Source organism: Enoplosus armatus, chromosome 13 (genome assembly GCF_043641665.1).
Source record: "Enoplosus armatus isolate fEnoArm2 chromosome 13, fEnoArm2.hap1, whole genome shotgun sequence".
Taxonomy (NCBI): domain Eukaryota; kingdom Metazoa; phylum Chordata; class Actinopteri; order Centrarchiformes; family Enoplosidae; genus Enoplosus; species Enoplosus armatus.
Genome location: NC_092192.1, coordinates 21,457,262 through 21,469,909, shown reverse-complemented (window position 1 = coordinate 21,469,909; position 12,648 = coordinate 21,457,262). Strand labels below are relative to the sequence as shown.

Sequence of the window (12,648 nt, the reverse complement as noted above, 5' to 3'; positions counted from 1 at the left end):
GAGCAGTTTCCACTGAGGGAAATGTGTTTCAGCCCATATGTATTACCAGTAATGTGTATGTAAGGTTTCTATTTGTACAGCCTAAACCTATTTTAGTAATGTCAGGAGCACCGTGTAATGCTGGCCCCAGTGCACTACTTATAAACAAACACCACACACAAACTCTAACCCTACCTCTGCGACACAGAGAAAGGCAGCACGCTATTTTGCAACAACATTGCAGAGTAATTTAATTATAACCATCCCATGTGCAAGTAACTGCATTAATGTAAATTCAGCCAATGAGATTCAGTTCCTGGCAGAGTGATGATTCTCACGCCAGCTTTCCTTCATCACCCCCCCCGACTTTGTCCTCTTGTGGGGACCAACACTGGGCTTCGTTTCACAACTGTTCGGGTCTCAAACACGGTGAATCGTGCTACTCGGAAATATCTGTCACTGGGGCGCAGCCAGATGTGTATGTACACGTTCTTATTCAGAAAGAGCCAATCAGACAGCAGGGATTTTGCCTCCCATGGCTGCCCCTTGTAAGACACAGGTGATATTAGTTAGGACCGGTAACTGCGAGACCTCCCCATGATTTACACTGTACACAACCTGATGATATTTAACAAAGTCTGACTATGCTATTCATTTCTTTTGCACTGCGACATCTACTGTGAAAAACGTCCATTGTGCGATGTTTCAGGGACTGTTCCACATTTAAAAAAATATGTCTCGTGCTTTCTGTGTCTGTGCTATTGCAGCAGTGATTTATTTTCCGCAAGCAGACATCAGTCTGGTCTGGTTACCATCAGCCCAGCGCCAGCCACCTGTGCACAGGCCCTCCTGTATTTACGTTGTGATAATCACAAAGAGGGATCTCAACCAGATTGCGTGTCTTATCTACAAAGAGCGCCCACTCCCGTCCGGATCAAAAAGTTACAAGAGACTCAAACAGATTAAAAACATGGAATGTTGGTACAAGATTTTAAATCGTCGTGTCAAAACAGAATCAAAGAGAAAACCAGAAACTCACAAAAAAAAGACTATGGATTTTTGTGGGCAGCAGGGTTGATTTTATCCTACTTTTTGGACAAAGTTCTACTGGGATCAGATCTCGACTGAGTCATAGTGTGCGACCCTCTCCAGCAGCACGCCGGCCTCTGCCAGCTACACAAACAGTGCGAGAGAACATGACATCACCCCTCTATCATCCACTAGATATTCTCGAGGCTCACAGTTCAGCAGGTTCAAATGCTCGATGCAGATGGAGGCTCCCGTTCACATGTCCAAGCGTCTCTGAGCAGGACACTGAACCCCAAGTTGCTCCAGATGGGCAGGTCAGCTCCGCCGCCATCATGATGCGAGTGTGTGGGTGAATGGGAGGCAAAAAATTACAAAGTGCTTTGTCTGTTATGGGAGGAAAGCGCTACGTAAATGCAGTCCAATTACCATTATTCCTCTTATTATATCATATTATATTATATAAACTCTCCCCAAAGTGCAGGCCTGCTTAACAGACACTGGAAGTCATTACAAGGTGATTATGTTATGGTTTTGGTCTGAGGTGGATTTTTTTCCTGTCCCTACACCTACTTCCTAACCCTAACCCTACAACACACTAAACTGGTGACAGAGAGAGACAGACAACATGCTGGATGTTGATGTAAAGGGAACACAGTCTCTCTGGGCCATAAGCCTCCGCCGGCATGTGGAGGACATTCCCTCCTGACCGAGCCCACTGTAATAAGTACGACCAACCTCGGCAGGAGGAAACAGAGACGCAGATCTCTCTTCCCTCTGGGCGGCCCAGGCAGGAGACATCAATTCCCCCTTGCAATCACCACGTCTACGTTCAAACAGATTTCATTTCACCCTCGCAACATCACACCCTTCAACAGCTAACATGCGGAAATGATTTTGGATTTTTGTCTCGGTTTAATAAACAGACCCCAACAAACACAGCAGAGATTTGACAGTTGGCAAAGTGCAAACAAGTGTGTTTTCTTTTTTAATGGGTCAGTCTCAAAATGAGGTGTCATTATCACGACATAAAACTGTCTTGACCCTGTGGTGCATTTTTCAATTTACCTATAACATGAAAAACAGCAGCTTCTGACAGGAAAAATACAACCTTGTCTAACTGAAGCAGAGTGTAGGCCGGCGGAAGAAGGGAGAAGGAACAAGAGAAAGAAAAAACAAAACAAAAAGCAGTCGTCCACCATGTGGCCCACAATCTATTCATTGCTCCCGTTTAATTTCTTTTGGGTGCATAATCCTTTCAGTTTCAATAGCAAATTTAACAGTCCCCAAGGCCCAAGCACCAGACTGGTCAATACAAAACCAGACAACTAATTACTGAGCGCACCACGCTCTCCTCTACCCCCTCCTCCCTTCTTCCTCCGTTTTTCTCTCCCTCATTCCTCTCTCTCTCCAGCAGCTGTGGGGTTCATGTACACAAGAGCAGCAGTCAGGCAGTATTAGGTTTCCACTTCCCAGATCTCCCTTAAAAGCCTGTCCCATAATGGCCCTTCAGTCACACAAACACGCATAGGGTTTCATACAAAAAAAGCACACACAGTTGGACAACCACATGTGAATATATAGACATTCACTTGAGCCATTTTGAAGATTACTAAAATACAGTCCTGCCTGCCTACATTTGTTTTCTAGCTTTTCTACTTTCTGGTTTCCTAAATGATTTTTTTCTTACTTTGATGCAAAACACTTAATTGCTTTGATTATATTGTTTCCTAGCAGCTAAACAACCCAAAAGTAAACTGCATTTTACTGAGAGACAACAACATAAATGTTCATAATGTCTAGCAGTTAAGCAGTAGCTTTAAGAGCGTGTAATTACCATGTAATTGACGCCTTGTTTTCAAGTAATAAATTAGAGCACAACTTGACAGGCTGTTTAGGCTAATAAAAAATGCTAAAAGCTGACCTACATCTGAGCACTCAAGTGGTTAGCAGAGCTGAAATTGAGTAGTCAATTAATCGATCACTTGAAACAACCAAACAATTTTGATTCAACAAAAAAATAAAAATAAACAAACATTCCCTGTTTCCTGTCTGTCCTACCAATGTTCTCTGTTTTACATCATTGTAAACTGAATACCTTTTGATCAGTTTTTGGTATTTTGGACGATCAAGACATCACTTTGGGACTTCGGGAACTGTGATGGGTATGGACATTTTATGATCCAAATGATTAATCAATAAGTGGCAGATCAATCAAGTAGAAAAATAATCGTTAATTGCAGCCCTAGTGGTTAGTACTTTTAGAAAACAAATTCATAAAGTCATGCTTTAATTTCTTTTTTTAGGTAAAACCTAATATTGTTTCTTAATGAATGCAAACACAATTCCATCAATATCAATGATGATTTTACACAAGGGAACGGAAATGAAAGTTGGTTATTCGTTAAAAATGATTCCACAGTGTTGTGGTGCAGGAGAAAACAGACAATTGATTCCTCAAAAACTAAGCTATAAGCCCAATTCTGAATAGAGAGATAGCATGATTGCATTTTGGCTCATTTGGAAGGTGGATGCATATGGTGCGGGATCCCTCAGTTGACCCTATGACATATGGCGCTTGTGGTGTTTTTAGTGTAGATGAGAAAGAACTTATCCTCTGCTTCCCATGATTAAATACCCCGGCTGCGACAATGATAACATGGTCATGATAGCATGCTCAGTGCTAACCCAGGGCCATGTTGCGTCGTGTTGTGACTGTTGTCCTATGCTTTACAGCCTTCCTCTATAAACAGGCGCACTCTCAAGGCTTTGATCATGACCCGACGCACACGGCAACTCAGCACAGCCCCTAATTTGCTGATGGGTTTAAAAAGTCCCTCAGTTAAGATCACTACCCTCAGATAATGGGAAGAGTTGCCCCTCCTGTGACCTGGAGTGGAGTGTCCTTTGTCTCACTCCTAATGTTTGCCTTAGCCCATTGTGTCTGCATTATCCAGCACCTCCACCCCTCCTTGCAGCACAGCTTTGACGCGACAACCCTGCTGCACCACACTGGACAGCCCTCAAAGAGGAAATGCTAAATGCATGGAAGCCATTTCCCAGTGTGCCCCTGAGCTCTGAATGCCCCCCCCCCCCCTCCCCCCATGCCTGTGTGACCACCGAGAGGCTGAAATGGTTAAAGAAGCCAAGCTGTTTAAAATGGTGTAGAGAGTCATGTGGCTAGAAACACTGGGCTCGACATACACACACACACATGAATACAACTGATTTCACAAAGGAGTCCTGCACCCCCTTCCCCACAAGCAAACAAAGAGGACGAGCTCCTGTCAGCTCAAAGACAAGCAGACAAATTGCCAATGATCTCTTGACCCAAGAAACAGGCAACTGTCCAAAACAAACAGCTCTAAAACTGATGGAACACAAAATACGTAAATAACTTATGTGCAATAACAATAATAAATAAATAAATAAATAAATAAATAGGATGCCTCAAAGCACAAAGATCAACACTTTTTGAAATAAGGTGTTTAAATAGCCGAGATCCAGTAGCAAGTTTGATCTTAGCATCCTTTCACTTGACATAGGGACGTTTTAGTGGCAGACATAAAGTTGGCTGGAGGTGGGAGGGGAAAGGGATGAAAAATAAATGTCCACTGGTACACTTTCTTTCTTTCGGTCTGTCTTTTGTTCTTTATTTCTTTCTTTCTCTCTGCTTTGTGTCAGTGAGGACAGCTGGATAAGAAATGGATCACTGGTAAAGGGACACACAGTCTCCATCACAGACATGACATCACCCCCTTTATAACCAACCCACTGGGGGCCATTTGTGCCAGAATTCAATGCTGTGTGTATAAGTGTTTGTGCGTATGTGTGCGTGCGTGTGTGTGTGCGTGTGTGTGTGTGCATGCATGCAAGCTGTAAATTAGTTGTCTTTGCAATATCTTTTTTTATATCACTTTAAGTTCAAAGACCAACATGTTGTTCTATTTTTCTCATTCATATGGTAATAATAGGTTTAACTGAAAAATGTAGCCCTGGGTATTAATCTATTACAGCAAACAATGAACACTAAACATCTGTGTTATTTTCCACTGGCAAGGCCCAAGACTTGGCTCAAGTCATTAATAATTCAATAAAGAATCTGACTTATGATGCATATCATCTGTCATCATTATCTTAGTGTCGAATGTCATCTTGCATCCATCTGTCCATGGTACTGTTAATCAAGTAAGTCATGCTAATGACCCATAATGTCATGACTGTCTTTCACCATGTGAATGAAGTTTTGTTTTCAGGACTTTCACTGAAGACCTTAAAACATTCAGGGACAAATCATGTTGTTGGTGTTGATGTGACACAGCTATAACCATGGTACTGTCTTTAGATAATCACTGCCCACAGGGGATGATGAGTGAAAACTTCTGTCTTTAGAATATCACTTGACGTCTGAATTCAAACTGCGGCAGCTCAAAGGTGGTGCCACATGAGCTGTGTCAACCTGGTGAAGGGCCCTGAGTGATTTACTCGGAAGAAAAGCTTGTAAAAGTGTTAACAAGTCCCTGGGAAAGATCCAGCATTAAAAAAGCTCCTTAAAAGTTCCTTATCAGCATAGCACACTAAAACCGAGTGGGAGTGCATCCCAGAGTTTGGGTATACGTTAGAAGACCAAAGAGATCTGGTTGGGCACAAAGAGAGCAAAACTTTCAAACACAGTTGCACAGTTTCACAGTATTGTAGGAAAACCAATGAATCTAGACAACTCAACCAGTTTTCCAGTTTATTAACCACAGAGGCGACACACAGTTCACTCATGTGCTTGGCATAGCTTGCCAGGAGGACAATCCTCTCAAGAAACATGATGATGTGATCTTTGATCAACTGATCTGTGGCTTTACACAGAGCGACTGTCAACCAGAGAAGCTGATTCAAGCTTTGCTTTGCAGCTCTGCTGCTTGAGCATAATCATACGGATGATCATGCTTTGTGCAGGATGTTGTCAGGATAATGAAGGAGCAACCATCCAGGCCTGATCAACAACCTGAAGAGGTCTTTCTAAGAAAGCAGCTAATTGTTGTGCTAGTGAGATCTGTCTAAGCTCTGAAAAGAGACAAGATGGCCTCCAGGGTTATGAACTCTTTAGGCAGCATGAACAGCTGCTTTGTTGGAGCAGTTATTCTCATCATATTCCTTCCTGGAACAGCATGGATTCATAGTCACACACTGTGTGCCCACATTAGTCAGCAAAACTCAGCTAGAGGCATATCCCTTCATCCAGCCTCAAGTGTAGCTTGTGTCAGTCATTGGTCTACTGTCAGTGAGTAACTGAGGTGTATCATTAAGGGCATCTCACATTCACAAGAAATATAGCCTCCCAGAAAGAACTCAGTGGTGGTCTGAGGTTTGCTACTCAAAATAATACTTGTTCAAGAAGTAAAAACTGGGCTTTTCCACCGGAATACTTATGTGTGCCACAGAAAGAGTTGTGGACAGAACAGGAGAGGCAAACAGGGTTGTCACTCATTGCGTTTATATGCACTTTAGTAATTTGATCACAACCCGAGTAAGGCAATACTGAGATTATTGCGACTGTCATACAAACATCTTAACAAAGTTATCTTGCTTGCATTAAGGTCGTAATCGGAGTAAGCACAACTCGATTTGCAGAGATGGATTACTCATCGATCTTTCAAATGACTCTGGACATGTATACACCATATTGCTTGGTTTCTTTCAGTGTTATGAATTTGCGACCCAGATGCAAAGAGTAGAGCCACCAGGCGAGCAGCCTTGGACATGCTTTTTGGGTCAACATCAAATGGATTTCCAATTATCCAAGTATCTTTCAGGTGACGTGTAAATGAGTCAACACACAAAGTGCTTACATTTTACTTTTAATGTTAAAGTTTCCCGATCGGCCTTCACAGATCCTTACCGATGTTAACCATCAAACAACTCATGTGGAATAGGGAAGTGGTACAGATATATCCCTAATAAAATCATGGTAAATATTAAATCAATTACAGCAGTCGTGTTTCCAATCAATTGTCGAGCGAATTCCATCGGCTGGTTTGGAGCAAAAATTAGGCTCGTTGCAAAGCGTAGTTTCGTCAGAAGTTGGCAGCATAGGCTGCGCGTTACGCATAGCTGTAATCTGCCAGTAAACAGAAGAAGAAGTAGAAGCATCGAACTGGAAACAAAACAAGTCACCTTGGCCATCTAACCCATCATCGGGAGAAAAAAGGAGAGAGTCCTCAGGAATTTGTTTCAACTGGGCAAGTTTGAATTGTTCTTTCATGGCAGCTAGTGTTTGCCATCTTTTCATGCTGTCCGGAAACAAAGGCAAATGAATGCAGAACGGTGAGTTAAATATTAGCTACATCAGAACTTATTCGGCAAAGGTGCTTCCATATCCCATTTAGCACACAACTCTTTTTTTGACAAAGGCAAAAACCACTTCAAGCGAGTGTAAAAACTTTTTTGTGCAACTGAGGAAGTTTTATTGAATTTTGTTGTTTCCATACAGCTTTTCTAAAGCGATACTTCTGACTATTGGCACTACTCACATCCCTCCGAACGACTGGAAAAAAAAAAAAGTCCTTGGACGGAATACTAAAAGGTAAATCATGCAATTTCTCTCTTGGTTGAGTGGCAGAAAAGGAAACCACCTCCTATTTCCTGAAGCAGTCAGATCCTGCCTGCTTTCTGAGTTTCTGTTTTCATCCTGAATGGCACCTCTGTCATTCACATGGCAGCAGCAGGCTAACAACTAATAAATCCCTGCTACTAAGTGAGCTTTTCCTTTCACTGCTTGCAAACAACAACCGGCTAATTTATAACCAGAGGAGGCATGAGGGAGAGGCTAAAATTGGCTGTGGAGGTCAGGCAGGTTATCTGACGACATGTCTTCGCCTGGCATGAAGGACAACAAACAACTAAGATCATCTATAGACATACACCAGATGAGCACTATTAATAAAAACACAAAATACCCCCCAGATTCAAATGATCCAGGCTCCTTGGTGGGAGGATGAACTGCACTGTACCAACTGACTTAATAGTGACCCACAAAACACTCGCTGCGATTGTACTCCTATCAATTCAGTAATGTTTTAACTCATAAAATGTGTTTTTATCAAAACTCACACATTACTTAATAATTACCATAATATAATAATAATTAGCAATTGTGCTTTATGGTTTATAGAAATGTAATTCATAGGCCCTACTGCAACAACAAGAAGAAACGACAACAACAAATTCTGCTTTTCTAAAAACGTCCAAAATTACTTGACACAAAAAAAATGAAAAACCTCAAACTGCACCCTGAGGGACGAGGAGAGTATTGTGAATAGACGTTATCGACTTCTTTTCTCTGATCAAAGCACAGAAAGCTTTGGGATGGCAGACAACACAAATATGTTCCCGGGTTCATTTTAAATCTCTGGATTCGATTTGTTCAAGTGCCTTTTTGAAAGTGGCCTCCACAAATTCATCTTCTATTTTCCCAGTGCTGAGCAGGCAATTTATGTTTCTATATTTTATCATATTACATGGTTGAAGCTGAAGCAGCGGCCAGCTCAACTAAGATTACAACTTTTTGACAGTAACTTCACCAGTCCTCATTAAAAGGTGTGCAGTGCTGCTTCATTAGATTGTGACCCACATGCCCAAAATAGAGAACTAGATTCTGCAGCAGACAGTTTGTGTGTATTTATAAAAGAGCACTAGTAGTGACTGAAATCCAGCAAAGCTGCCCAGGCGGACTAGGAGTTAAACAGACATTATGCTGCACAGAGAGCAGACCAAAAATACACTCTAAACTCAACACTGTTTCCATCCCTCTAAAATCTTGCTTTAATACCACCTTCCGCAGGAGAAATGAGCCCATCAATGCCGGTCGAGACACCTCATTCCCATGTTACTAAGATGTCTAATGAACGGAGGGAGCGAGGGAGGCACAGAATGAGTCAGGCAGAGAGACGGGTTCTGATTTCCTCAAAGGGACGAGGGAGTGAGGTCAAAACCCCAAACTGCCAATGAACCATCAAGGTGAGACGCACAAATCGCAGCTCTCAAGTTCAACAGCTTCCTAAAAGGAGTTCACTCACTCGCTTACTCGACTCAGCTCGTTTCCCAGACTTACACACACTACTTCTTGTGGGGTGGAAATATGTTAAAGACTAGTCAGAGTTTCTCAGAGTTAATGCCACTAACTTGTAAAGAACCTTTGCTCTTTGAAAACATATCCAAGTCTATTTGAATTATATATATATATATATATATATATATATATATATATATAAATATATATATATTATTTTTAAGATTTTTGTGAGATTCAATAAAGGAGGAGAATGTTGTTTTTTCTATTGTCCAGTTTCATTGTGAACAAACCTAGTCAAAAACATAATAGTTAAAAAGTATTCTGTAACATTATTAATCCTATATTAATAATTATCTGATGAATGTTACTTGCAATAATAATTCCTCATCACCAACATTACTGTACATTCTACCATAAATATTCAAACAGAATAACAACAGCTATACGCACGTCCAGTGCTCAGGAGGTATCCCTTCACTTATCACATAATGGAGTTATTCAGTCAGCCTGCAGTAATGCATTCATTTGCACTGGCAGCAACATCTGACCTGGTTCAAAATTCTACGGAGGTAAATCAATTGCTAATAATCTGCAACAAGCATCCTTTCAACAACACTACTAACAAAATCTGGATTCACGAAGCCTTGTACCCTGGGCTGATGAAATCTGGAACGTGGCTTAGTCTACAAGAGACATTGTAAACTTGTGAATCTCACGTTTCTGTATGATTTCTTTATCAAAAACAAGTTTATCATCTTTGAGTGTAATTGTATGCTTCTATGGTATCATTTCTGAAAAGACATTTGTGAGACATAAAAAGGCTCACAACAGTTTCATCAGATGGTGAGCATCCAAGCTCATTGTTTCAAAACTGCACTCAAGCCAGAAGAAAATTCCAAGCTCATGAAAAAGTTGAGCAACTGATCAATTTCATCGGCTAAATAAATGGCCTCCACAACGAACCTCCTCCGACGACGACCCAGCTGAAACATGCAGCAGTTTCCAGGTTTTGAGGCAGGCACAGTGACAATGTCATACTGAAAAAGTTTTCAGAGCCATTGTGCTGCCCGGGCCAAGTGCCATTCTCTTTGACCCCTCCAAATTCCCTTCCCCCAGTCGGCCTCCACTCCACCTCCCTCCTCGCTCTACCTTGACCCTCAAAACGTACAAATTCAACTGCACAAAGCCCGTCTTATCACTAGAGCTCACAAATTAATTCTAACAATGACACATGAACTTGGACACACTGAAGGGAAGTGGAAGAAAAATGTGGGCTTAATTTTTGCAGTCTAACAATAAAAAAAAAACCTCAAATTAGGTAACTGTTGGCAACATATGAAGCGAAGCAAAGAGGACAAACACAGAGAATTCAGGCATATGGATATTCTTGAGCAGTACAGAACTTCCAAAAAGTGCTAAGAGAGAGAAAGAAAGCACTTACCACATAGATCCCGACATCCGAGCCCAAGAATGACAGATTCCTCTCTTGTCTATCTCCGATCCACTTCCATTTTTCTGAGCTCACATATGGCACCCCCACCCCTCCGAGAGGCAGAAAGCAGAGGGAGTGCGACAGAGGGAGAGTCAAACACACAGGGAGAAAGGGAGAGAGAGTGAGGGGGGCATTAGTCCTGGTGTGGAGATGGAGGGGACTGTTGCAGCTGTGCACCCCCGTCAGTATCTCCTCAAATCCAATCCTCTCCTCCATGTGTGTCTGCAGCACCGCGGAAAAAGGCAACGGAAACAAAGTGATCCTCTTACACACAGCCCAGAGAAAGAGAGAGAGAGAGAGACAAACAGGGAGAGGGCGAGGGAGGGAGAAGAACAGGGAGAGAGGGAGAGAGAGAGAGAGAGAGAGAGAAACATACAGAGGGAACGGCACTGAAAGAAAACAAGTGAGCGAGTTAGAAGGCCGAGGCAGCTGGAGAATAGCAGGTTCAAGTTTTCAGCGTTTCCTTTACTGTGTCGTAGAACTGTGCCGGCCGAGTGGGAGGGAACAAGCTTCTAGGAAGCCAAGGAAATAGTGCATAATACCTTCCAGCTTCTTTCTACCCCCACTTCTCCCTCCCTCTCCCTCTCCCTCTCTCTCTCTTTTCTCTCACTCTCTATCACTCTTTCTCTCCGTCTCTCTCTCTCTCTCTCTGGTAATAAGCCTGGTTGCAACAACCCCCTCCTCTGGGCGCTGGAATGCAAGGCAAGAGTTTCAAGAGGCCCAGTTAGACAACCCTCAGAGTCACTGCACCTTGACCCCCCCGGGTCAGATGCAGTGAGGATGTGTGTGTTTGTGTGTGTGTGTGTGTGTGTGTGTGTGTGTGTGTGTTGGGGAGCTTTAGTTGTGTCTGTGTATACTTAAATTTGTGGGGCCAGCTTTGCCTCACGAGATCACATAACCATACCCGGACAGCCACTAGACAGAGATAATACTGTCAGACGTTTACACCACAGTAGTAAGGCGCAGTCAGTGCAACAATGACTGGTGTTAACATGCAGACAATAGCTGCCTTCACTCCGCAAGACTGTTAAGCTGCTTTATATGTGGACAGAATATCACATTACTGACCATTATTCTTCACTTTTTCAATTTGTTTGATCAGTTTCGCAGTGGTTTTAGGTCATCCATTTTTGCGTGGTTAGCTGAATCAGATCTATATTTCATGAATATCAACTCTTTGTAGAAAATTTGCGACACGACAAAAACATCATGAATGATAATACTGATATAACGTAGTCGACGACACATTCAAACACTGCATGCGAGAGGCTATGAAAGAAAGAATTTAGCAATTAGCAATTCAGATGTACTGTCAGACCCAAGATATTTAAATCCCTCCAATCAGGCAGGTTTGCGTTATTTGAATCAGAGAAACTGGTACTGTCTGCCAGTCAGGGCCCAGTATTGTGGCTGTCCTGCTTGTAAAACCCTATTCTTCAAATTCATTCAAGTGTCCCAGCTAATACGGGTCCCTCCTGCCCGCTCTCTCTCTCTCTCTCACACACATACACATACACACACACACATACACACACACACACACACACACACACACACACACACACACACACACACACACACACACACACACACACACACACACACACACACACACACACAGACTTCCCATCAGTACATACCTTTCAGCAAAGTAAGACAATAACAGTGATACTGAGGTTAAAACATCACATTCTGTCTCTTACCAAAATTTGAAATAGAGCTTAAAGTGACTTTGAATGTGATGCAAGTTGAACTTAAAATATTTTCTATTTTAAGTTTAAATTGTAACAGCATTTTAACATTACTCAAATACTTCATGCATTCTGTAACAAAAAATAATAACATGAACAAAACAAAACATATACTTTTGAGAACAGCTCAATAATATGACAGTAAAAAGCAAAGCAGAATCACTCACCAGCTGTAAATTCATATTTCTGCCTCAGCCACCACGGCAGTCCTGACAGGAAGGAATAAAAAAGGAATAATATACATTATGCATCCACGTCCAGGACCCAGCTGCGCTTATATCATGAAGTGAGGCATAATGAGGTTATAGACCCCACATGAAAGAGGATACCTTGCC

General features: G+C 42.1%; 1 long non-coding RNA gene across 1 annotated transcript in view; it reads right to left on the bottom strand.

The window, feature by feature from the left end:
* The window catches only part of LOC139295693 (uncharacterized), a 47,000-nt gene extending 36,240 nt beyond the window's left edge, over nucleotides 1-10,760 (bottom strand). The window contains exon 1 of the long non-coding RNA XR_011598424.1: nucleotides 10,512-10,760. This is a non-coding gene — a long non-coding RNA (uncharacterized lncRNA). The remainder of the gene's footprint in view (nucleotides 1-10,511) is intronic.
* Nucleotides 10,761-12,648: the final 1,888 nt, after the last annotated feature.